The sequence below is a fragment of the Tamandua tetradactyla genome, chromosome 12 (genome assembly GCF_023851605.1).
Source record: "Tamandua tetradactyla isolate mTamTet1 chromosome 12, mTamTet1.pri, whole genome shotgun sequence".
NCBI classification, from domain to species: domain Eukaryota; kingdom Metazoa; phylum Chordata; class Mammalia; order Pilosa; family Myrmecophagidae; genus Tamandua; species Tamandua tetradactyla.
In genome coordinates, this window is record NC_135338.1 from 57,631,389 (window position 1) to 57,658,735 (window position 27,347).

General features: G+C 41.2%; 1 protein-coding gene and 1 long non-coding RNA gene across 2 annotated transcripts in view; one reads left to right on the forward strand and one right to left on the reverse strand.

Annotated features, from left to right (window-relative positions):
• Positions 1-27,347, forward strand: part of AK7 (adenylate kinase 7) — a 119,853-nt gene that overhangs the window by 15,395 nt on the left and 77,111 nt on the right. The window lies entirely within an intron of this gene.
• On the reverse strand, positions 8,116-22,766 carry LOC143652184 (uncharacterized). The gene is made up of 3 exons (XR_013160473.1): positions 22,410-22,766; positions 8,526-8,636; positions 8,116-8,449 (listed from the first exon to the last, which is right to left on the reverse strand). It is a non-coding gene; the product is annotated as an uncharacterized LOC143652184 (long non-coding RNA).

The following is a 27,347-nucleotide window of genomic DNA, read 5'->3' on the forward strand; positions in this document are numbered from 1 at the left end:
TCCAAGAATGGAAGTCACTTTGGGATTCTAGGGTTAGTAAAGGATTTTTAGAGACATAAAAAGGAAGTTATCTTCCTATTGATTGAAACAGTCTTTGTGAAGATTGCAAATTTCAAAAGATAAAGAGGAAAGTCAAGAGGGCATGGGTTTTGGGGCTCTGAGGGGTCCCTATGACTTTCTCTATACAATTTTATCAAATGCTTTCTTATCACTTAGAATCTTTATTTTTAATGTATTGAAAGCTCTCTTTTAGACCTATATTTTTGTCATTCTTATGTCTGGCCATGAACTTACAACATAGGTTCTGCCAAAGTTCAACGTGGGCTTAAGTCCAAACAATGAAGCAGGCCACTCCAATAGCAAAATAGTAACAGTTTATTAAGAAACATACAGACCAGGAAGCTGGTCGTGGGCAGCCATGGACCATTCAGAGTCACACTCCATGCCACCACCCAGGGCATTACCAGGGGTTATATAGGGGAAGAACACGGAAGTCACAGAGCCAAGCTGGGATTTGCAAGATCATAAGCATCTCTCTTTGAAGTTATTGATGTGTATGAGTGGTTTAGTCCAGATAGCTATGGTACTAGGAATGCACACAGGCACTTCAAGATAAACTTATGGGCAGGGAGTTGTCTTATCTAGGAATTTAAGGCTTCTCTGGTTTATGGCCTCACACTTGTGTATATATTAAAAAGAAAATATAAGCAAGATACTGAGATTATAATATTCCCAAAAAGTCTTCATTTTTTGTCTAAATTCTATGAACCAGGCCTATATTCTGTCTTTTTCCACACAATAACTCAAGATTAAACCTAAGCTGTGTCATTTTCTTGTAGGTATTTTCTTTACCAAGAATGAACATGTTTTTTACTTAGAAAATGTGGACTTATGCCATTCTTCCAACATTGACTATCCAATTTACATTTACTGCTCCCTCAGTGTGTCTTTACGCATACATACGCATTCTTACTTCAGCGTTAAATCACAGTGGAAGCTTTTAAAACACATGTCAAAGGGCAACTAAATCAACCCACATAGCACAGCAACGCACAGAATTCAACCTAAAGTGATGACAATACCAACAGATGTGCTAAAGGTTAGCAGGGCACAGGCAATGACAACTCAACTTCAGTGCTTCCTGAATAACTACAATTGTACTAAGCCATTGATAACAAGACGCATTATATTTTTCAGAGATGTTCAAATGTGAGAAAAAAAGGGAATGTTAGTCATTGAGTTTTTCGGTTTTCTAAGCTGCCAGAATGCAATATACCAGAAATGTTTTGGCTTTTACAATGGGGATTTATTAGTTTACAAATTTACTATTTTAAGGCCATGAAAATGTCCAAATTAAGGCATCAAGAAAAAGATACCTCCCTTGAAGAAAAGCTACTGGTATCTGGGGTTCCTCTGTCACATGGGAAGGCATATGGCCAGCATCTACTTGTCCTTCAGCTCCTGGTTTTAATGACCTCCTCTCTGAGCTCCTGTGGGTCCTTTCTTAGCATCTCCAGGGCATTTCTCTCTCTACTATCTCTCCCAATGTTTCTGCCTTTATCCTCTCATAAAGGGCTCCAGTAAAAGATTAAGAACAACCTTGAATTGCGTGGGGTCATATCTTAATTGAAACAACATAACCAAAGGTTCCCACCCACAATAGTTCTGCACCCACAAGAATGGATTAAAAGAACATGGACTTTACTGAGGTACAAAGCAGCTCCAAACTACCACAATGGGATACATTATTTGTAAGAAGGGTATATTTAGGTATTTAACACTCTTATTGCACCAAATGTTTTTTTTTGTTTGTGTTTTTTTGGTTTTTGGACTGGGAAATCCTTAAGGGCAGAGACCGGGAATTCCATGTCCTCGTCTTGTAAAGGTCACTCATCTGCCCCATTTTGTTACTGTCACCTCAAGGAGGAGGCCAAGTCATTTTATTCTTGTTATAGTTCCTTCCTTCACAGTGCCTAGTAAGTATCTACTGCATAACAGCTATTGGTCAATTGACTGGCTAACCATTTCTCTGTCTTCTTGATTGATTTTTCTGACCCTTTCAATCATAAACAAATTCATACTGACTTAAGCAAAGTGCGGAATTTATTATCTCCCATACCTGGTGTTTCAGTTTGCAAGCTGCCAGAATGCCCTATACAAGAAATGGAACAGCATTTAAAAAGGGGAATTTATTAAGTTGCAAATTTACAGTGCTAAGGCTGTAAAATGTCCAAATTAAGGCAAGGCTATTGAAAATGTCCAATCTAAGGCATCTAGGGAAAGATACCTTGGTTCAAGAAGGCCAGTGATGTTCAGGGTTTTTCTCTCTACTGGAAAGGCACATGGCAAGCAAGATCTGCTAGCTTTCTCTTCAACAGCTTCCCTGGGGCTCTGTCTGTTCTGTTGACTCTTTCAGTTCTGGTGGCTCTTGTGGCTCTAAAGCTTTTTCCAAAATGGTTCCCTCTTAAATGGCTCCAGTAAGCAATCCCACCTTGAATGGGTATAGACACATCTCCATGGAAACATGTACTCAAAAGTTACCACCCACAATTGGTAGGTCATATCTCCATGAAAACAATCAAAGATACCACCCAGAAATATTGAATGAGGATTAAAGGACATGGCTTTTCTGAGGTACACAAGAGATTCAAACTGGCACACCCGGTAAATCCAGTGATGGACTTCTGGCACTGGTGAATCTAGAAGCTTAGACAATAACCTCAAAGCTCACTCTTGCTCTCTTTCTCTCTCCCTCCTATCACTTCTTTTCTCCTCTGGGAGGGTTCACTCTCAGGTAAGCTCTCCCCTTCTTGTTGGACTAGGATTTTCCAGGTTTATGTCTTTAGAGCTTCAGTTCTTGCTTCCTTCAGAGATGATGCTTCACCCAAGGGCTGGAATATGTTGATTGGTCAGATCTTGGTCATGGGCCTAACTTGAACCAGTCACTGCGGCCAGGGGAATGTGGTGCTCTGATTGGCCAGACCTGGGATCTTATACCCACTTCTAGAGCCAGGGATGACCCACCTCCTAAACTAGATGGACCAAGACCAAAGAAGATGGTTCCCCCAATAAAACATGGGGAAACGGCTCCTAGGTTAGTTCCTGTGTCCTTCTGGTATACCCCTGTCCTCTCACTGTGGCTTTCATTTGCATTTCCCTAATGGTGAATGATGCTTCTAAAAATCAGATTACTGTGGTATAATTGACAACCATAAAATTAGCCCTTTTTTAGTGTACAGTTCTATGAGTTTTGATAAATGTATACAGCTATATAACCACTACAACATCATGACATATAACACTTCCACTCCCCTCCAAAAATTTCCTACTTCAAACCACACATAAAAAATAATTCCAGATTACATTCAAATAATTAAATATAGAAAGTATACCTTTGACTTTTTAAAAAAAAAGTCATAGGATTTATAAGGAAGGATTTCTCAAATAATATCCAATAATGCTAAATTTTAAAGAAATGGCTGACAAAATCAGCTACAATAAAATTAATGACATATTTGTGGATGAAATGATACTATGTCTGAAATTTACTTCAAAATAATCCAAAGGGATAAGGAATTGGACAGAGGTATGGAAGATACACAATTGGTTATGTAATGATAATTGTTAGTAGTTACTTGTGGACTCTTTATATATTCTCTCTACTTCTGTAGAAGTTTCAAATATTCTATGATAAAAAATGGAAAAATAAAAGAGATAAAGACAGTGAAAAGCAAACTGCAGACCAGGAAAAAATATTTTCAACATATATGTGCTGGTTTGAAGCTGTTATGTACCCCTGAAAAGGCCATGTTCTTTTAATCCATTGTTTTGTGTAAAAACCTATTGTGAATGGGACCTTTTAGTTAGGTTGTTTCAATTGGAATGTGACCCACCCAATTCAAGGTGGGTCTTACTCTCCTTTACTGGAGCCCTTTATGAGAGGATAAAGGACAGAAACACAGAGAGAAGCAGGAAGGACCCACCAGAGATGAGAGAAGGACACTGGAACCAGAAGATGGAAACAATGGAAACTGGGAGTAAAGGACCAACAGATGCCAGCCATGTGCCTTCCCATGTGACAGAGGAACCGCAGATGCCAGCAGCCTTTCCTCAGAAAGGGTATCTTACTCTTGATGCCTTAATTTAGACATTTTCATGGCCTTAGAACTGTAAATTTTAAACTAATAAATCCCCATTATAAAAGCCAACCCATTTCTGGTATATTGCATTCCAGCAGTTTTATCAAACCAAAACAATACATAACTGACCAAAGATTAATTTCTGAAATATATGAAGACTTCTTATATATCAATAAGAAAAAAAAATCCTAAGGAAAATGGCCAAAAAGATGGGCATTTCACAAAAGAGCCCATCTGAATGAAAAAGGAAAAATAAAATTCCCAATCTCATTGGCAATCAAAGAAAGGCAAATTAAAACTATATTAATGGGTGGTACAATGGTGGCTCAATGGCAAGAATTCTCACCTGCCAAGCTGGAGACCCTGGTTCGATTCCCAGAGCCTGCCCATGCCAAAAAAAAAGAATATTAAAAAACAAAAAACTGTATTAGTTTGCTAAAGCTGCTGAAATACAATATACCAGAAATGGAGCTTTTATAAGGGAGTTTATTAAGTTACAAGTTTACTGTTCTAAGACCATGAAAATGTCCAAATTAAGGCACCAATAAGAGGTTACCTTCATTCAAGAAAGGCTAATGCCATCTGGAACACCTCTGTCAGCTGGAAAGGTACATGGCTGGCATCTGCTGGTCCCTGGCTCCTGGGCTCCATTGCTTTCAGCCTCTCTTTTCTGTGGTTTCCTTTCTAAGCATCTGTGGGCCTTCATTACGCTTCTCCAAGACACAATACTGGGTTCTGGCTTGCTTAACATCTCGATGGGAAGGCACATGGCGACATCTGAATCTGCTCTCTCTGTCAGCACTCCAAGTATCTCCAAACAACGTGTCTCTGTCAGCTCTGAAGCAACTGTTCTCCAAGTGTCTGCATTTGAGGTTTCTTCAAAATGTTTCCACTTTTAAAGTACTCCAGTAAACTAATCAAGACCCATTTTGCTATGTGTGGAGTCACATGTCCATCTAACCAAAAGTCCACACCCATAAGTGAGTAGAGTATATCTCCATGGAAACAATCAAATAAAAGGATCCCCACCCTAAACAATAGGCCCTGCAAGATTGGATCAGGTTTAAAACACGGCTTTTCTGGGGTACATAACAGTTTCAAACCAGCACAAAAACCATACTGAGATATTATTTACCTCCAATGGATTGGAAGAAATGAACAACTCTGACAATACCAAGGTTAACAAGCATGTGGAACAAGGGGACCTCTCACACATTGCTAGTATATGTAGAAATTGTTACAACCTCTTGGGAAGACAAATGACATTTTCTTTTAAAGCTGACCATGTGCATACTCTGTAACCCAGCAATCCCACTCCTGGGCATATGCTCAAACATCTGCACATAGCACCAGGGGACACCTTCAAGAATGTTCATAGTCCTAATAACAAGACAAGACAAATTTTCCACATTGTTATTTTATGAGTCAAATATTATCTAGTACATTGTACTTAATATCACCAGTGAGGAGCTGATGGACACTGAGTGCCTTTATACCAGGAGAAGGACACAATATCACCTAAGTAGGATCCTGGTTGGGAATGCATAGACCTAAATTCAATCATGCAGAAACCTCACATACGCCCAAAATGAAGAAGCGTCTGTCAAATAACTGGCTTATATTCTTAAAAAGATCTCAATGCAATGAAAGACAAAAGCTGAGAAACTGTTCCAGATAAAAAGGACAAAAGAGACATAACAAATCAGTGCAGTACATGACCCTGTACTGGAGGAAAAATAATGCTTTTAATGGTCATTATTCAGACAATTGACAAAATTGGACTATAGCATGGATAAAAGCATTGTATCAAAATTCAGTTTCCTGAATTTTATAACTTTACTATGGCTATGTAAGAGAATATCCTTGCAAGATACACACTGAGTGTTAAAGAGTAAAGGGGCATGATATATGCAACCTACTCTCAAATGGTTCAGAAAAATGAATAGTAATATGTATGTGTTCACATACATATATATGCTTTTAGAGAGAGGATGGGAGAAAAGGAAAAGACAACTCTAGCAAAATACTAAAAATTAATGAATCTGAGTAAAGGATATATAGTACTCTATAATATTTGCAATTTTTCTGTAAATTAAGTGAATGTGAAAAAGCTTATAAATAGATAAATAAATAGATTAATTAATTAAATTTAATAGAAGCACAGTGGAAGCAGAAGAAAGCCCAACTGGAATTTCCATTTTCCATGTACAATTAGCAGTTATTTTCAGTTCGGTAGTCTGTTTAAGAGTTTTTACACATTGTGAGTCATGCTACTAGGTGAATGAATCTTAATGACAGTCTTTTGAATGAAATGTCAGAAACAAAAAGACAGATATTATCATGCCTCACTCAAATGGACTAACCAAAATACACAAACTCAGAAAACTGAAGCTGTGAGCATGAGTTTATCAGGTTGGGGCCTATTGTAAAGCTTCCTAAATTATAAGCTCTTACAGCAGTCACATATAGTTAGGAGTTGTAACTGTTATTTCTAAATTCTGAGATACTAAGCTATTTGTATATAACCTGATCAATCCCTGAAATTTTGGATGTTTATGTGACACTCAAGACTCAGAGTTAGTTCACTGAAGCTATGAAAGTCAGCATTACGCCATTCAGCAATTGTTAAGCGAAAGCTGAAAAAGTGATCAGACTTTGACTAGAGATGTGAATGAAGCTGATCTGGATAGGACTGAGGTAAATCAGAATACAGGCTAAAGGATGATGTGGTCCATATTTTTAAACTTCAGCTTCTATGTAAGACCAAAGCAAGAGGTTTTCATTTGGAGCAAAACTTGTATTTTGAGTAGCACATTATCTAATTTAACTTGTGTAGTCAGTTTACTTGAACACTATAATTACACGGAATCTTGAATAGGGAGTAAAACCTTATTGGTTTGTACAGGTTATAGTGATGCCTTTATATATCCCAGAGTAATTTGGGCAGAGAATAAAAAATATTTGCAAAGTCCCCTTGGGGAACTGAGAATAAAGGAGGAAATATTAAACTTCCCCATCTGGTATATTCCTGATATTCTCACAAGCAGTGGGGACAACCAGTTCAATAGGGTGACCCTTGATCTTGGAGCTCATCCCTGTGAAGCTTATTACTGCAACAGATAGGTTAAGCATACTTGTAATTATGCCTAAGAGTCATCCCCGGAGAACCTCTTTTGTTGCTCAGATGTGGCCTTTCTCTCTAAGCTAACTCAGCAGGTGAACTCACTGCCCTCCCCACCACATAGGATATGACTCCCAGGGGTGCATATCTCCCTGGCAATGTGGGACCTGACTCCTGGGAATGAGCTGGGACCCAGCATCAAAGGATTGAGAAAGCCTTCTTGACCAAAACTGGGAAGAGAGATCTGAGACAAAATAAATTTTCAGTGGCTGAGAGATTTCAAACAGAGTTGAGAGGTTATCCTGGAGGTTATTCTTATGCATTATATAATATCCCTTTTTAGTTTATGGTGTGTTGGAGTTGCTAGAGGGAAGTATTTGAAGCTTTTGAACAGTGTTCCAGTAGCCTTGAAGCTACTTGTACACAATAAGGGTAAAAATTAAATAAATAATAGGGGGGGATAAAGGGTAAAAAAAATGGGTAGATTTACATACTGGTGGTCAGTGAGAGGGAGGGTAAGGGATATGGGATGTATGAAGTTTTACTTTATTATTCCTTTTTCTGGAGTGATGTAAATGATCATGGTGATGAATACACAACCCTGTGATGATATTGTGAGCCATTGATTATATAATATGGTTGGACTGTATGTGTGAAGATTTCTCAATAAAAATACTTTTTTTAAAAAAGAGTTTTTACACAAGTCACAGTTGATTTATAACTGCACTAAGCTCAGCTAATATGTAAAGGCAGGACATTTGAGGAATGAGGTATACTAAATATGCTTCTCATTCTCACTCAAGGCAGCACACACATTGAATAAGACCATTCAAATGCAACCATTTAATGACCTTCTTCGCTTCCCGTAAATACATCTTCCTCAAAGATGTTCACCTTACCAGATGTAGTTGTGATTAGAATAGAAAGTTCAAAGCAAAAACTAATACCTGTCCGGAATGTCTGATCAAAAAGATTACTGGTTCCCTCTTCTAGGGAAAAGGAAGCAAACCGAACCCACATTTTCTCTGAAAGCAGTAAGAGCAAGCACCGTGGTGAAAGTTCCAAATAAACAAGTTTTTCCTCCATATGAATAATTGAAGCAGGTGGGGCAGAGGAAGATCTTGGCATCAGTTGAAATAGGGTGAACTGAACAGGACTTTTGGTTTCAAGTTACAGACTCCAGATGGAACTGTGTTAAGCAGAAAGAGGAAGTTATTATAAAGATATTAACAATGTCTTACAAAATCCATAAACAGAAAACTCACTGGGTGTCAGGCTGGGGGGAATTATAGGGAACGCAGTAAGTCTTCTCCACTGCTCCTCTCTACTCTTCTCTGCTTCTATCTACTTCTCATCATCACAGGAAATCCTAACAGCTGTAAATAAATAAAACCAGCTCTAAATAAAGTAGGGATGAATAACAGGATATATTAGGTTGGAAAAAATCATTGTGTACTAATGGCCTTAAAAAAAATACATCTTCATCCAGTCGTTAGAAAAAATGGCCCAAGAGCAGCACTTCTGGACACCCCTGATATGTGTGTTTTAGTCTGTAACATTGTTTTCCAGTAAAGTTAACTCCAAGACTCTGTGAAAGGTAGTTGATTCCATGTCTTGGGTCAATACAAATCTGCATGGGCTTGGAGCGTCTCATCAGTGCTAGAAAGCCAAAGTATTTTTTAAGATGCCATGGACAATGCTGAAAGAACAATTTGCTAGCCAAGTTATGAGAATTTGAGCATCATAGAAATAATTATGTGTGCTGGATATTCTCCATCTGCTCCTCAAGATCACTCTCCACTCTTCTCCACCCTGCTCTAACCTTATAGTGTGGCTCAGCAGGCTCCTTTGCACTCTGCTCCCAACAGGGTTTGATCATTGGGGAGTGCTGAAAGGGCCCTCCTAGGTCCACAAACATAAAGGGGGAATGAGACCAATGAGGTCAGGGAATTTATTCCCCCAGCTCCCTTCTATAAGATCACTGTCTGATCCCCTCAAACAATTCACAACCTTCTTCACCCAGGTTATCTCCAAGTTCTAATTGCAACTTGCTTCCTTTATGTCTGAGTACGTAGGAGAGGTACAGAGTCCCCAAAGTATTTGATTTCCCTATACCCACATCTTTGCAAATATTTCTGCCATGAAGCTCTCCTCAAACTACCCATTTTGAGTGGCTATTTCTTTCCTCCTAGGACCTGACTGATACATTATGGTTCATTGAAATCAGGTACATTTGTGAAAAATCCATGAAATTATAATGCAACTTGAAGAGAAGTGTTAATAGATTGTCGCAGACACTGCTGATTTCTTGTCAAACACCCATCCCATCTTCCTTCACAGCAGAGCCCTGATTTGTTCAGGTGTCCCTACTGCCTGAGGGAACCAGGAACATTGTCCCCTGCTCCTGGAAAAATCCTGACTCATCTAAATCCATGTTGATGGTTCCAATCATCTTACCAATGATTGGCTGAGGGATGGGCATGCAGCCCAGTTCTGGGATGTGAGGGTGTAGCAAACAAATCCAAAGATGTAGAATGGCTTTCACATGGAAAAATTTATTTCTTGCTCATATCAAATGTAAAACTGGTGTTTTGGGTGCTTGAGAACTGCTTCTCCTCACTGTAATTTGAGACCCAGATTCCTTCCTTCATACAGCTCAGCCACCTTCCAGAGTGGTGTCCAGAACCACTGTGAATGTGTGCAGAAAGGGGAAAGACACAAAAGATCGTGCACGGGATGCTTTATGAAGCAGGCCTGGAAGAGGTGCACATCACTTCTGCGAATTCCTTTGACTGGAACCCAAAAATCCAACCACGTGGTCACATCTCCCTGCAAGGGAGCCTGGCATATATAGTCCAGCTGTATGCCCAGGGATAAGAGGAAAACAGTGCAGTCCATTCCCTGCCATGGAGGGGAGTCTGCCAGAAGACTCTGGGGAAGGATTCATCTCTGGTGAAAAGGGACTCCCAGGAAGACCCAACCTTCCTCTCTCTGAGAGTACTATCACCTGTGGACATGTCCCATGGAACTGCTGTTGGCAGGTCTGCTATGAGCCTGAATAAGGCCACCTCAGAGGGAGCTAGGTCCAAGAGGGCACAGAGAAGCACAACTGGAAGCTCCTCATGTGGTGCCTGAAGCCACCCTACTCAGGAATGCTGCTCATGGAGGTAGTGAATTCCCCCAGTGTTTGGGCCATTTTGATTTTGGTTTTCTGTCACTTCATCCTAAAGGACCCAAATGCATTAAAAAAAAAAAAAGCTATATAAAAGGTAATTTTAGTACAAAAGAGGGGTGACTATAATAGAATATGTTATTTGTACTAGTTTTAATAAACAGGACAATCTTAATATATTTGGAATTGTTTTCCTTTCTTATCTATGTATTTTAAATGTATACTTTTGTATGTGTTTCAATGACTGGGTAGGAAGGATGACTAAAACCAAGACTCGGCCCAATAGTCCAGAAGGACATTGGCTCTAGAAGTCACACATAAAGAGTCCGATGCTCGCCTTCCATACAGGAGACCTGGGTTCAATTCCTGAACCATGCACACACCCCCACCCACCCACCCCCAGCTCATTCTAGGGGTTTTCTCAATCCCTTGATGCTGAGTCTCAGCTCATTCTAGGATTTCTGTCCCACATTGCCAGGAAGGTCCACACCCCTGGGACCCCCCCCCCCCAAAAAAAAAAGTCTGGCAGAGGATCCACATGTGTTGGCAAAAACAATGACAAATTTTAAAAGGGGATCCAACAGAGTGTTACAAGATTACAGATTTGTCCAATGGCCCTAAAATGGGAAGAAGAGGGTACTAACTGCAAAATCAGTTCTTCACCTCCTGAAAGGATGACACCTCTAAATGAGCTGGTTAACTATAATGAAAAATTAATGAGGCAGGCTTAAGTTATCAGTAGTGCTAACAGATGGCAATGTATAACTATGAAAGGATAAAGCATGCTAAACAAAATGTCAGCGACTCATCATTCATGGCAAAAGCAAATGGTGCAAATGGTTGCAAGGAGCTCAAACCTATAAGAAAGTTGTAGGCTTAAAGTATTTGCAAGGAACTCAAACCTACAGGAAAATTGTAGGCTTAAAGTAAATGTTATTTGGTATTGTTGCAATGAGTGAAATTTAAAGACCAAAGGAAAGTCAACCCAGTGACTAGTGGCACAGGATCCTAATGTACAACCAGATCTCTGGCCTAACCAGAAATCAGGGAATGATAACTCAGAACCTACAGCTCTGTCTGATTCAGATTTGTGGGCAAAGTACAGCTGCCCAGAGAAAGACTGATCTTCATTTTCTCTCAGACCATGTTCCAGAATGTCAAGGAAGAGACTGGCCATCAAAAAGTCATGGCCAGTCACAATTGAAATCAGAAAGAAAGACGATAAAGATTGATATGGTATAATCTAGGAATGTCTAGAGTGTATAATGATAATGACTAAATGTACAAATTTTTAAAATGTTCTTGCATGAGGAAGAACAAAAGAATGTGCTGAAAATAGATGGTAATTGATATTTTAAAATTTCAACTTATGTGTGAGACTAAAGCAAAAACTTTTTATTTGGTACAAAATTTATATTTTGACCAGTGCATTTCCTAATATAACTTATGTAGATAGCTTAATTGAACATCATAAGTACATGAAACTTTGAGTATGGCATGAGATTTTGTTGGTTTGTCCAGAGCGATGCCCCAATAAATCCCAGAGTGATTTGAACAGTGAATAAAAAAGTATTTGCATAGTCCCCGTCGGGGAATGGTGAGAACGGGGGAACATTCAACCTCCCCAAGTTGAATTCTTGATATTCTTGATATAACTTAGTCTTTGGGTTTGTTCATATGAAACTTAAACCCACAAAGGATAGGTCAAGCCTACTTAAAATTATGCCTAAGAGTCACCCCCAAGAGAGCCTCTTTCATTGCTCAGATGTGGCCTCTCTCTCCAGCCAACACAACAAACAAACTCACCACCCTCCACCTGTCTATGTGGGACATGACTCCCAGGGGTGTGGACCTTCCTGGCAACGTGGGACAGAAATCCTAGAATGAGCTGGAACTGAGCATCAAGGGAAAGAGAAAACCCCTAGAATGAGCTGAGACTCAGCAACAAGGGATTGAGAAAACCTTCTCGACCAAAAGGGGGAAGAGTGAAATGAGACGAAGTGTCAATGGCTGAGAGATTCCAAACACAGTCGAGAGGTTATCCTGGAGGTTATTCTTAAGCATTAAGTAGATATCACCTTGTTATTCCAGATGTAATGGAGAGGCTGGAGGGAACTGCCTGAAAATGTAGAGCTGTGTTCCAGTAACCATGTTTCTTGATGATGCTTGTATAATGATATAGCTTTCACAATGTGACTGTGTGATTGTGAAAACCTTGTGTCTGATGCTCCTTTTATCTACCTTGTCAACAGATGAGTAGAACATATGAAATAGAAATAAATAATAGGAGGAACAAATGTTAAAATAAATTTAGTTTGAAATGCTAGTGATCAATGAAAGGGAGGGGTAAGGGGTATGGTATGTATAATTTTTTTATTTTTTATTTTTTTCTGTTTTCATTTTATTTCTTTTTCTATTGTCTTTTTATTTCTTTTTCTGAATTGATGCAAATGTTCTAAGAAATGATCATGATTTTGACTATGCAACTATGTGATGATATTGTGAATTACTGATTATATATGTAGAACGGAATGATCATATGTTAGGAATGTTTGTGTTTCTTTCTTGTCATATGTTTTTAAAAAATTTTTTTAATTAATAAAAAAAAAAGTTGTGGCCACTTACCTTGTGCTGCAGCCATGAGGAGAGAGGGTGGGTAGATCCTAGAAGTGTTCTGGGCCAACAATTCCAGGAAACCAGCAAGGCATGGCAGGGCAGAAAGAGGGATACTGGCAGCTGAGTATCAGATGGGCCCTAGGAGCTGGGCACAGCATTCTAGTACCTGGGACCCAGCTGGAGGGCCAGGAGGGCAAGTGGGCCACTATGTTGTACTAGCCAGGGCTATGAAGATGTTAGGGACACAGTTCATCCCAAAGACTAAGCTGATAGCACTCTGATTCCAGGCTCCATGTCTGGAGAGTTGCCAGATTTAGCAAATAAAAATACAGGATGCCCAATTAACAGTGAATAACTGTTTTCTTTCTTTTTTTTTTTTTTTTTGGTTGTTTAAGGTTTTATTTCATAATCATAAATATAACTCTGCAATCCAGCTAGACTTGGAAGCGGAGGAGAATGTGGAACCGAAACAACTGCTGTGAAAGCACAAAGATGATAAGAAACTAAGAATAGATCAGGGGTGGTGAGGTGCTCTCCTGAGCTACAGAAGGAGAGTTGTGGTGGTTTAGACAAAACACAAACCAATTTATTAGACTTGTCCACAGTTGGCAATGGTGATCTTCAGGCTGGTCTTGTCATTCCTGAACCGAAAGCACTCCGTGACCCCCACAATATTCAGGCCCAAAGGCCATGTGCTTTCCCTCCAACCACTCACTCTAATCAGTACAGATGAAAAACTGGGAACCATTTGTGTTGGGTCCAACACTGGCCATGGACAAGATGCCAGGACCTGTATGCTTCAGGATGAAGTGCTCATCATCAAACTTCTCCCCATAGATGAACTTGCCACCCGGGCCATTATGGCAGGTGAAGTCACCACTTTGGCACATAAACCCAAGAATAATTCTGTGAAAGCAGGAACTCTTAAAACCAAATCCTTTTTCCCTGGTGTTCAGAGCACAGAAATTTTCTGCTGCCTTTGGAACTTTGTCTGCAAACAGGTAGAAGGATAGGCAGCTCAGAGACTCCCCATTGGCATTGATGTGAAAAAGCCAGTGGATTTGAACATGGCTGCATGCAGTGGGCAGCCACATCTGCTAGTGAATAACTTTTTAACATAAGAAGCCTCATGCAATCTTTCAGAAACACTTATACTACAAAATGATTTATCTGAAATTTAAAATTTCACTGGGCATCATGTATGGATCTAGCAACTATATATGCGAGCCACTAGCCAGATTTTTAAGAACAGCTCATATGAAAAATGTTATAATTGAATTGATGTAGGTTATCTTCATCTATCCTTCAAAACCTCGTTCTCTCCAGTCCTCCTCTTCATTCAATAGCATCACCATCCATCAGCCAGTCCATTAGTAAATTCTAAAATGTATCATAAGTCCATCTATTTTTTTTTTTTTTTTTTTTTTTTTTTTTTTTTTTTTTTGGTAGGAAAGACAGAGAAAGAAGGAAGGATGGAAGGAAGGAAGTGAGGAAGAAAGGGAAACATTTTTAAACATTTTCTTGTTTTATTATATTTTGTTTGTTTGTTTGTTTTTTTTTTTACATGGGCTGGGGCCGGGAATCGAACCGGGGTCCTCCGGCACGGCAGGCAAGCACTCTTGCCCGCTGAGCCACTGCGCCCCGCCCCGTCCATCTATTTTTCTTTGTATCTATGACAACATTCTTGCCCCAGCCATAGCCATTATCTTCCTGCCACCAAAATAGTCCTGTAACTAATTCCTGCTATTGCCTTCTTCCAATCCATGCTCCGTGGAACAGCCTGAGAGATCTTGATAGGATATAATTCAGATCATATTTTACCCCCTTTAAAATGCTTAAAGCCCTTCACTTGTCTTCTATTGCTCGTAGAATTAGTCTGAACTCCTCAACATGGCCACCAACCATGGTGATCTTGCACTTGCCTACATCACCTCCAAACAATTTTCAGCTGGCATTTTCTTTCCATTTCTCAACCGCGCTGACAATTATACTCCTTCAGGGCCATCATCCTTGTGTCTCTTCTGCCTCTCTGATAAATTCCATGTGTGCTCTGGTACAATTCAGTGGTAGACACACGAAAGGTGTTCAAAAACTTGTGGGATTGATTATTTAATTTAAAACAATCTGAGGTGATTGAAAAGCTCGAGGTTGAACATAACACTTTTTAAATATTTTGTCCAACAAAGACCTCTAAATTTGAATGGATTTTTAAGAAATCATAGCACGGATCTCAATTTTCCCCTGTGATTCTTCAGTGAGTTTTGAGTCATGGAGAGACTGAATATAGAGCACAGCTCAATGGACTCTGTCAGGAAGTAGTTTTCATCTCTGATTCCCAGGGTAAACTGACAGTTCATCTCATCTGATGAAACAAGTTTTCAAACCTAAGACAGAAACTTGCACATGGAATGTTCTTGTTAACATATGACTGAGTGATGGTGGTAGAACAGGCATAGAAAAGAGGGGGAAATTTCACAGTTTAAATTTTTTAATGAAACTGCATGTGAGAACTGTTTTTAAAATGCTTTGTTTAATGCCTTTACACAATTACATTAAAACCTGATGCCACCTCTGTAAAAGACTTTTTAAAATTTTGTTTGGATTAACTGTAAATAGTAAAATGTGGCTAGCTAAAGCATTTTCAAGAAAATCAAGTCACTTTCAAAATAAACTATAGTTTTGAACTTTCAGGAAGATGGCCAACTAGAATGGCTCAAGATTAACCCTACTCCAAGGAAAGGTTGGAGAGGGGACAGGAGGGCAACTGAGACAGTGATTTGGGAGTGTGGCTGACCAGGGAGAGCCTTCTGTACAACATGCGGCAGCCCTGGTTGTGGAGGCTAAGGAACTGAGAAGCAGAAAGCTAGAGCCTGGCGTGGAGCTGCTGAGCCTGTGGGAGTGCACAGACTGGAGTGCAGGACTAGGAAGTAAGTCAGGCTGTGTTCCTTGGGCGCAGTACCCTCACCAGCGCAGCCCCATGACCGGCGACTCACCCCACACTCCACGCACTCAAACCCCATCAACCTCTCGCATTCCCCACACTCCAGGTTCCCCCACCCCACCAGCCCCCAGTGCAAGTACCTGCCCCACACCCCCAACCCACCCCAAGTACAGCCCAACCCACCTCTCCTGTGCCCCTCCTGAGCACTGCCTCCCCCTCCCTGTTCCCTGCAGGTTGTTGCCGGCGCATAAAGGTTGCAGGCACTAACCTCCGTACCTAGGCACTACCCCCACCCCCTGCCCATAGTGTCACATAGCCTCACCCTGCCCTCCCGATGCTCAGCACATTTGTTTACGGTACTCCCAGGCCCATGCATGCACTTGGGCCCTGATCACATCATTCAGCTCTGGGACCTGCACTTTACAGCAGTCCTAGTACCACACATGCACACAGCCCTCAGCCTCACTTCCCAGCTCTGAGAAAGTGCAGACCTGCGCAGCAGGATCACATCTACCCCCAATCCATGAAGGCATAACATCGACCTGCTGCCACAGCTCTATGCATGTGCACAAAGGGCCCCATGCCTTAGACCAGCACACACCAAGGCTATGCTCCCCAGACCGGTGCACCCACACAACTACATCTTCCCTGGCTGCTATGTGCCTACGTTCACAAGAATCAGCGTAACATCCCCAACCTGCACCCATACCTGCCCTGAAACAAATCACTGTACTTAGTGCTCCACCCCGTGCCCTACTCCCTGCTGCACAGCCATGCCACAAACACAAGGCCTTAGACTACTGAAAGAAATCAACTCCCAAAGTAAATCAATCAAGATATTTACATGCCACGAAGACAACAGAAGATGATGAAGCATATCACAATGCAGACAAATATAGACTGGCCTAATGACCAAATTAAAACACCAGTGGAGACGTTGGAACAACTAATCAAAGATGTTCATACAACTCTACTTAATAAAATAAGTGGGATAGCAAATGACATAAAGGAGATCAAGAAGACGGTAGAAGAGCACAAAGAGGAATTTGAAAGAATAAATAGAAAAATAGCAGAAATCACAGAGATAAAAGACTCTGTTGACCAAATAAAAAACATACTAGAGGCACACAACACCAGATTTGAAGAGACAGAAGAAAAAATAAGTGATATAGAGAACAGGATAATTGACTTCGAAGAGTAAAAACAGCAAATGGCAAAAAAGATGGAAACAATTAAATGGGAACTCAAGGAAATGACAGACGAAACAAAGCACACAAATGTAAGAATCATTGGTGTCCCAGAAGGAAAAGAGAGGAGTAAAGGACTAGGGAGAGTAGTTGAGTACAAAGTGGGGTAAAACTTCCAAACACTCTGTATTAGTTAGGGTTCTCTAGAGAAACAGAATCGACAGGAAACACTCTCAAACTTAAATTTATGAAAGTGTCTCACATAACCATGGAAATGCAGAGTCCAAAGTCCGCAGGGCTTGCTGTGAAGCTGACGATTCTGCTGGAGGGTCTGGATGAACTCCACAGAAGAGGCTCGCCAGCCAAAGTAGGAACAGGGCCTGTCTCTTCAGAATCCTCCTTAAAAGGCTTCCAGTGATTAGATTAAGCATCACTTATTGCAGAAGATCCTCCCCTTGGCTGATTACAAATGGAATCAGCTGTGGATGTAGCTGACATGATTATGATTTAATTCTATGAAATGTCCTCATCACAACAGACAGGCCAGCACTTGTCCAACCAGCCAAACAGGTACCACCACTTGACCAAGTTGACACATGAACCTGACCCTGACAGTCCACCCCTTGTCAACATGGCAGCTATACATATCACCTTAAACCATACTTAATTTCTAAATAAAAAAACAATAAAACACACATTTTTTCTTTCACCTAACAATACTCAAATGTCCTGCATATAACTGGAAACACATTAACTCTCTCCAGAATAGGGTGCAAATCCTTGGGTAATATTCATTCCTAAACTTGGTATCTTACAACTTAAATAGTATAACAGGAACACAACAGCATTACAGTCTTCATTTCTGTAACTGATCACGTGGTCATAGTTCATATTTATCACTACCTTCTTCCACTACCCATTCCATATTCCCTTTACCCTCAACAAGCACTTCAGCTGGCCATGGTTCTTTGCCTGGTGGGGTGACCCAAACCATTGGTAGTCCTTCCTGGATTGGGCTGTTGCAGGTTTCCATTGATTTTAATGACAGGGCATGGTAGTACTAAAAGACACCCTAAGGGATCTCCTATATTCCAGGAAAGCTCTTCTTTACCTCCATTGTGTAGATGCAGTCCTATTTCCCCATGATAGTCAGGGTAAATCACCCCAGACAATAATGTAATCCCCCTTCTTGGGTGGTTGATCCAGGGGCATGAGGAGCCCAAAATGACGAGGTGGCAGTTTTAGATTCCAGTTTAGTGGAATCATTGTTGTTTCTCCTGGTGAAGCACTCCCCTTTGGGGGACCAGCAGAGCTCAGGGTCCCAGGGACAGGATGCAAAAATTTTCTTAGTGGATCACTAGGGGTAATAGTGAGTGGTTCCACTCCCATTTCCACCCCTTGGTTCCTGGACCCATGGATCCTGTCTATGGGAGAAACAGCACCATACAACAGATGCTGAATCAGAGCATATACAGCTTCCTGGAGAACATTACCCCAGCCCTTCAAGGTATTGCCACCTAGTTGGCACCATAATTGAGTTTTCAAAAGGCCATTCCATCGTTCTATCAATTCAGCTGCTTCTGGATGATGGTGAACATGGTAAGACAGAGAATTCCATGAGCATGTTCCCATTCCCGCACCTCATTTGCTGTGAAGTGTGTTCCTTGATCAGAAGCAATGCTGTGTGCAATACCATGATAATGGATAAGGCATTCTATAAGCCCATGGATGGTAGTTTTGGCAGAAGCATTGCATGCAGGGAAAGCAAACCCATATCCAGAGTATATGTCTATTCCAATAGAACAAATCGCTGCCCCTTCCATGAAGGGAGTGGTCCAATGTAATCAACCTGCCACCATGCAGCTGGATGGTCACCTCAGGGATGATGCCATATGGGGGCTGAGTGTGGGTCTCTACTGCTGGCAGATTGGGCACTCATCAGTGGCTGTAGCCAAGTCACCCTTGGTGAGTGGAAGTCCATGTTGCTGAGCCCCTGCATAACCTCCATCCCTCCCTACCACCATGACCACTTTGTTCATGAGCCCATTGATCAATGACAGGAGTTGGTGGGGAAAGGGACTGACTGGTATCCACAGAACAGGGCATCTTTTCCATTTGATTATTAAAACCTTCCTATGCTGAAGTCACCCTCTGATGTGCATTTATATGGGATGCAAATATGTGCATGTTTTTAGCCAACTTAGAAAGGTCTATCCACATAATTTTTTCCCAGACCTCTTTGTCACCAATTTTCCAATTATGGTCTTTCCAAGTCCCTGACCATCCAGCCAAACCATTAGCAACAGCCCATGAGTCAGTATACAAATGCACCTCTGGCCAGTTCTCCTTCAAAGCAAGATAAACAACCAGGTGCACTGCTCAAAGTTCTGCCCACTGGGAGGATTTCCCCTCACTACTGTCCTTCAAGAATACCAAGAAAGGGGCTGTAGTGCTACAGCTGTCCACTTTTGGGTGGTATTGCATACTGTGCTGAACTATCTGTAAACCAGGCCCGAGTTTTCTCTTCCTCAGTCAAATTCACTATAAGGAATTCTCCAAGAGGCCATAGCTCTGATCTGGGAAAAAGAAGGTGATGTGGCAGGAGTGGAGACCATGGGCATTTGGGCCACTTCTTCATGTAACTTACTTGTGTCTTCAGAATCTGCTCTGGGACTGTCTCATATATACCATTTCCATTTTACAATAGAGTGCTGCTGCACACACACAACTTTATGACTTGGTGGGCCAGACAACACCCAGCTCATGTTAGACAACTCAGGTCTCATGGTAACTTGGTGACCCATAGTTAAGCGCTCAGTCTCTACTAAGGCTCAGTAGCAGGCTGAAAGCTGTTTCTCAAAAGGAGAGTAGTTACCTGCAGCAGATGGTAAGGCTTTGCTCCAAAATCCTAAGGGTCTGTGTTGTGATTCTCCTATAGGGGCCTGCCAAAGGCTCCAGACAGCATCTCTATTTGCCACTGATACTTCCAGCACCATTGATTCTGCTGGATCATATGGCCCAAGTGGCAGAGCAGCTTGTACAGCAGCCTGGACCTGTCGCAGAGCTTCCTCTTGTTCAGGTCCCCACTCAAAATTAGCAGCTTTTCTGGTCACTCAATAAATGGGCTAGAGTAGCACACCCAAATGAGGAATATATTGTTGCCAAAATCCAAAGAGACCAGGTAGGTGTTGGGCCTCTTTTTTGGTCATAGGAGGGGCAGATGCAGCAACTCATCCTTCACTTAGAAGGGATATCTCGACGTGCCCCACACCACTGGACACCTAGAAATTTCACTGAGGTGGAACACTCCTGTATTTTTTTTTTTTACTTATCTCCTATCCTCTGACACCTAAGGCCTTACCAGTAAGTCTAGAGTAGTTGCTACTTCTTGCTCACTAGGTCCAATCAACATGATATCATCAATGTAATGGACCAGTGTAATGTCTTGTGGGAGGGAGAAATGATCAAGGTCCCTGTGGACAAGATTATGACATAGGGCTGGAGAGTTGATATACTCCTGAGGTAGGACAATGAAAGTACATTGCTGACCTTGCCAGATGAAAGCAAACTGTTTCTGGTGGTCCTTACTAACAGCTATTGAGGAAAAAGCATTTGCCAGGTCAATAGCTGCATACCAGGTACCAGGGGATGTATTAATTCCTCAAGCAATTATACCACATCTGGAACAGCAGCTGCAATTGGAGTTACCACCTGGTTGAACTTATGATAATCCCCTGTCATCCTCCAAGACCTATCTGTTTTCTGCACAGGCCAAATAAGAGAGTTGAATAGGGATGTGGTGGGAATCACCACCACTGCATCTTTCAAGTCATTAAGAGTTGCAGTATTCTCTGCAATCCCTCCAGGAATCTGGTATTGCTTCTGATTTACTATTTTGCTAGGTAGGGGCAGTTCTAGTGGATTCTACTTGGCCTTTTCCACCATCATAGCCCTCACTGCATGAGTTAGAGAGCCAATGTGGGGATTCTGCCAGTTGCTCAATATGTCTATACCATTTATACATTCTGGAACTGGGGAAATAACTAAATAATGGGTCCAGGGGCCCACTGAACCCACTGTGACACGGACCTGAGCTAAAACTCCATTGATCACCTGGCCTCCATAAGCCCGCACTCTGACTGGTAGACCAGAGTGACGTTTTGGGTCCCCTGGAATTAATGTCACTTCTGAACCAGTGTCTAATAATCACTGAAATATCTAATCATTTCCTTTTCCCCAATGCACAGTTACCCTGGTAAAAGGCCGCTGGTCTCCTTGGGAAAGACTTGGAGGAAGATTAACAGTTTAAATTTGTGGCCATGTAACAGGGTTCTCCCCCAAAGGGACCTGGTCTCCCCTTCATTGAAGGGGCTCTGGGTCTGTAAACTGTCTCAAGTCTGGAAATTGATTAAGGGGGCATAACTCTGTGTTTTTGCAATTCAGGTTAGACTTCTGTTCACTTGACCTAGAACTCTAGAACTCATTTGTGTATACAGCTCAAACAAGAATTTAGTAGACTTCCCTTCCATTGTATTTCTAGGTACCCCATGATTTACTAGCCAATGCCTCAAATACCTGTGTCATATAATTTTGACTCCTGCTTTGAGTTTGCTGTCTATTATAATAGCCACATCTACCCTGTCTTTGGCAACTATGTGCTGCCAACTGGCTTCTGCCAACTCGGAATCCCATCATCCCCATTGTGTTTAAGGATTCTAGCTCAATGACAGCAATTTCTACAGTAATATCTGACCTACAGAGAAGTGCACCTACAGAGCTGTTCAGGGATGATGGCGCTAGTCTCACAAATTTATTTCTCACTGTTCTGGTAAAAGGCGCATCCTCCAGACATTCCTGGGGTGTAAGAGCAGGCTTTGTATGATAAATCCACTCTAACATTCCAATCTCTCTAAGCCTCTAGCTCCCCTCATCTGCATTAAACCAGGGCAGTTGTGGCATTTCAACCTCAGGTAATGTCGCCCACCTTTTGATCCATGTTTCAACCAACCAATCATCCAAACAAACTGTTAATACCTAATCTAAACCCTTAAGCTGTAACATTGAATGCAGAATCTCTGCTTAGTGGGCCCATATCAATAAATTCAGCCTGATCCAGCCTTATAGTCCTCCCACCATTATCCCATACCCTTAAAATCCATTGCCACACATATTCCCCTGATTTCTGTCTATATAAATTGGAAAACTCACACAGTTATTTTGGAGTGTGACATACCTCCTCATGTGTGATACTTTGGCACTCTGCCTATTATTGATTTCCAACTTCATTCCTTTATGATCTGAGAAAGTTGTGTATGAGTTCAATCTTTTTAAATTTGTTGAGACTTGCTTTGTGACCCAGCATATGGTCTATCTTTGAGAATGCTCCATGAGAACTTGAGAAAAAGGTGTATCCTGCTGTTGTGGGGTGTAATGTCCTATAAATGTCTGTTAAGTCTAGCTCTTTTATTGTAATATTCAAATTCTCTGTTTCTTTATTGATCCTCTGTCTAGATGTTCTGTCCATTGATGAGAGTGGCGAATTGAAGTCTCCAACTATTATGGTAGATGTGTCTATTTCCCTTTTCAGTGATTGCAGTATATGCCTCATGTATTTTGGGGCATTCTGGTTCGGTGCATAAATATTTATGATTATTATGTCTTCTTGTTGAATTGTTCCTTTTATTAGTAGATAGTATCCTTCTTTGTCTCTTTTAACTGTTTTACATTTGAAGTCTAATTTGTTGGATATTAGTATAGCTACTCCTGCTCTTTTCTGGTTGTTATTTGCATGAAATATCTTTTCCCAACCTTTCACTTTCAACCTATGTTTATCTTTGGGTCTAAGATGTGTTTCCTGTAGACAGCATATAGAAGGATCCTGTTTTTTAATCCATTCTTCCAGTCTATGTCTTTTAATTGGGAAGTTCAGTCCATTAACATTTAGTGTTATTACTGTATGGGTAGTACTTTCCTCTACCATTTTGCCTTTTGTATTATATATATCATATCTAATTTTCCTTCTTTCTACACTCTTCTCCACACCTCTCTCTTCCGTTTTTTTGTATCTGTCTCCAGTGCTCCCTTTAGTAGTTCTTGCAGAGCTAGTCTCTTGGTCCTAAATTCTCTCAGTGACTTTTTGTCTGAAAATGTTTTAATTTCTCCCTCATTTTTGAAGGACAATTTTGCTGGATATAGAATTCTTGGTTGGCAGTTTTTCTCTTTTAGTAATTTAAATATATCATCCCACTGTCTTCTTGCCTCCATGGTTTCTGCTGAGAAATCTACACATAGTCTTATTGGGTTTCCCTTGTATGTGATGGATTGCTTTTCTCTTGCTGCTTTCAAGATCCTCTCTTTCTCTTTGACCTCTGACATTCTAACTAGTAAGTGTCTTGGAGAACGTCTATTTGGATCTATTCTCTTTGGGGTGCGCTGCACTTCTTGGATCTGTAATTTTAGGTCTTTCATAAGAGTTGGGAAATTTTCAGTGATAATTTCTTCCATTAGTTTTTCTCCTCCTTTTCCCTTCTCTTCTCCTTCTGGGACACCCACAACACGTATATTTGTGCGCTTCATATTATCATTCAATTCCCTGAGCCCCTGCTCATATTTTTCCATTCTTTTCCCTATAGTTTCTGTTTCTTTTTGGATTTCAGATGTTCCATCCTCCAGTTCACTAGTTCTAACCTCTGTCTCTTGAAATCTACCATTGTAGGTTTCCATTGTTTTTTTCATCTCTTCTACTGTATCTTTCACTCCCATAAGTTCTGTGATTTGTTTTTTCAGACTTTCCATTTCTTCTTTTTGTTCATTCCTTGCCTTCTTCATGTCCTCCCTCAATTCATTGATTTGGTTTTTGATGAGGTTCTCCATTTCTGTTCGTATATTCAGAATTAGTTGTCTCAGCTCCTGTATCTCATTTGAACTATTGGTTTGTTCCTTTGACTGGGCCATATCTTCAATTTTCCTGGTGTGATTTGTTATTTTTTGCTGGCGTCTGGGCATTTAATTACCTTAATTAGTTTATTCTGGAGATTGCTTTCACTTATCTTACCTAGGGTTTTCTTGCTAGATGAGTTTGTTGTCTATCTGTTCATTGACCTTCAGTTCAGCTTTTTCTGGGCCTCTAGCTTAAGTTTTGTTTAACAGAGGGTAATTTTTCAGTTCTTGTGTTCTTGTTTCTTGTCCTGCTTGTAATGTGCCTTTTCCCTCCCCACCTTTAGGAGGGTCTATATATGTATTACAGACTTCAGCCGGTTTTCCCGGACTAAGCTTTCAGGGGGAAGGAATCACCTGCGTCAGTTTTCCCTGAGTGTGAGACCCAGCAGGTTGAAAGACTTTCCTGTGAAGTCTCTGGGCTCTGTTTTTCTTATCTTGCCCAGTATGTGGTGCTTGTCTGTCTGCAGGTCCCACCAGCAAAAGATGTTGTGGCTCCTTTAACTTTGGAAGGCTCTCCCTGCTGGGGGTGTGGTGGAGACAGAGGAAAGGTTGTAAGCTGGTTTTAATGGCTTCAAGTTTCGAAGCCCTGGGGTCTGAATTCCTTGAGAGAGGGATTCCACCTGAGTTGTGTTTCACCCTTCCTGTGGGGAAGGTTCAGGTGGGAGACAGCCCTGAAAGCAGCCTGTTTCTGTGTTTGGGGCAGTTGCAGCGTGTGTAATCCCAGCACTGAATCCCGAGGCAGCCAAGCCTCCATAGAAACAGCCTCAGAAGGCTCCGTTTCATCCCCTTTCCCCTTTTTCGGTTTAGGTGACCTCTGCCTTGACCAGTTTCGCCTGAGCTTGGGGCCTATTTTTAGTAGTCAGAATTTGTTTATTAATGCCACTATTGGTGTTTGATTGGACTCAGTTCCTGCTACTGTTAGAGACTCTTTCCTTTCCCACCGGGAAGCTGCCTGTGGAGGAGGGGCACCGGGCGCCAGCCACTGTGGCTTTGGGAAACTGCGTGCGGCTTGGGGAACTCACTGTTCCGGAGACTCGCAGCTGGTCCAGCTGGTCCAGACTGGGGTATGCTGTGTGTCTGGTCACTGTCGTGGCTCCGGGAGTTGTTCTGTACTGTTTCTGGTTATTTAGTAGTTGCTCTGGAGGACAAACTAAAAACACGTGCACATTACTAAGCCGCCATCTTGGCCCCCCCCCCATGTGTGATACTTTGTACATCACCTTTAGGGGCCTGTTGGAACTTTAGTCTAGTAACAGGTCTGAAAGAAATGAGGGGTGGTGTGCGTGGGTCATGAAAAGAATTAGAAATATCTTCCAAGCCGTTTGCTTCAGGGCATTCATTTGAAATTTCATCTGGTGAATCAGGATTAATCACTCTAGGTCTAATCCCTTCAGGAGGAGGTTGGTTGGCCAACTCCTCAAGGGAGGCTGGAGGTGGGGCAGCTATGTCTTCAGGGCAGACTGTTACAGGGTTATCTAGAGAAGATTCAGCAAGACCTAGGGTTTCAACCTCATACCCGACATCATTATCAATCCATATGTCACCATCCCATTTTTCAGGGTCCCACTCCTTTCCAATCAATGCCCTCACTTTAATGGCAGACACCATGTCACATTGAGATTTCAGTTTACATTGTAAAGTTGCTACTCTAACAATAAGATTCTGAGTCTGATTTTCAGAGATCTCAAGTCTACGGGTATAGGAAATAAGATTTTCCTTCAGGGTACTCATAGAAACTTCTACATCTGTCAGACAGCACTTAAGCTCATTTGAAGCCTTAAGCACATCCCTTTCACTCGTTAATGAAGCCAGTGCATCTAACAACAACCAGCCAACATTTCTATACCTCTCATTTCCGCAAAACTCTGTAAAGTTGTCAAAAGCATTATCCCCAGAGCCTGGCTTCATACAAGCAAAGCATTAAAAGAATCAAATGGTGATATTTTGACTCTCTCTTTTGTAAACTCACTCCATGGATTAAGAGTGTCATTCTCATTATGGGAAGCAGAGTCCTGAGTGATTTTGAGTCCAGTCAGAGTAGAAAACCATTCATAAAAACCCATTTTTAAGATTCTGTTTCTTAAGAACCCCTCCTGGTACCAAGATGTATTAGCTATCGTTCTCTAGAGAAACAGAAGCAACAGGGAACACTCGCAAATATAAAATTTATAAAAGTGTCTCACATGACCGCGGGAACACAGAGTCCAAAATCTGCAGGGCAGGCTGTGAAGCTGATGATTATGATGAAGGATCCTGATGAACTCCACAGGAGAGGCTCGCCAGGCAAAGCAGAATGATAGCCTGTCTCTTCTGAATCCTCTTTGAAAGGCTTCCAGTGATTAGATTAAGCACCACTCATTGCAGAAGGCACTCCCCTTGGCTGATTACAAATGGGATCAGCTGTGGATGCAGCTGACATGATTATGATTTAATTCTATGAAATGTCCTCATTGCAACAGACAGGGCAGCACTTGTCCAACCAGACAAACAGGTACCACCACTTGGCCAAGTTGATACAAGAACCTGACCATGACACCCTCATAAAGGACATAAATATACTAGTCAAATAAGCTCAAAGAACTCCAAATAGAATAAACCCAAATAGACCTTCCCCAAGGCACATACTAATCAGTCTGTCCAAAGCTGAAGAGAAGCAGAAAATCCTGAAAGCAGCAAGAGAAAAACAATCTATACATACAAGGGAAATCAAATAAGACTAAGTCTAGACTACTCAACTAGCACCCTGGAGTTGAGAAGGCAGTAGTATGATATATTCAAGATCCTGAAAGAGAAAGACTTCCAGCCAAGAACTCTGTACCTAGCCAAATTGTCCTTCAAAGTTGAGGGAGAGATTAAAGTTTTCACAGACAAACAAGTCCTGAAACAATTTTTCAACAAGAGACTGGCCCTACAAGAAATACTAAAAGGAGATCTGTCAGCTGAAAGAAAAAAAAAACACAGGAGAGGGAGGTTTGGAGGAGGGCACAGAATTGAAGAGTACCCCTAAGGGTAATTTAAAGAATGCCAAAAGAAAGAGGGAAAAGATTAAATAGGCCTGGCAAATAAAATAAAAAAGATAAGATGGTGGAATCAAAAAACACCTTTTCAGTAATAACTTTGAATGTTAACAGACTAACATAATCCAGCTATATGCTGCTTACAAGAGACTCATCTTAGACACAAAGATAAAAATGGATTGAAAGTGAAAGGATGGAAAAAGATTTTCCATGCA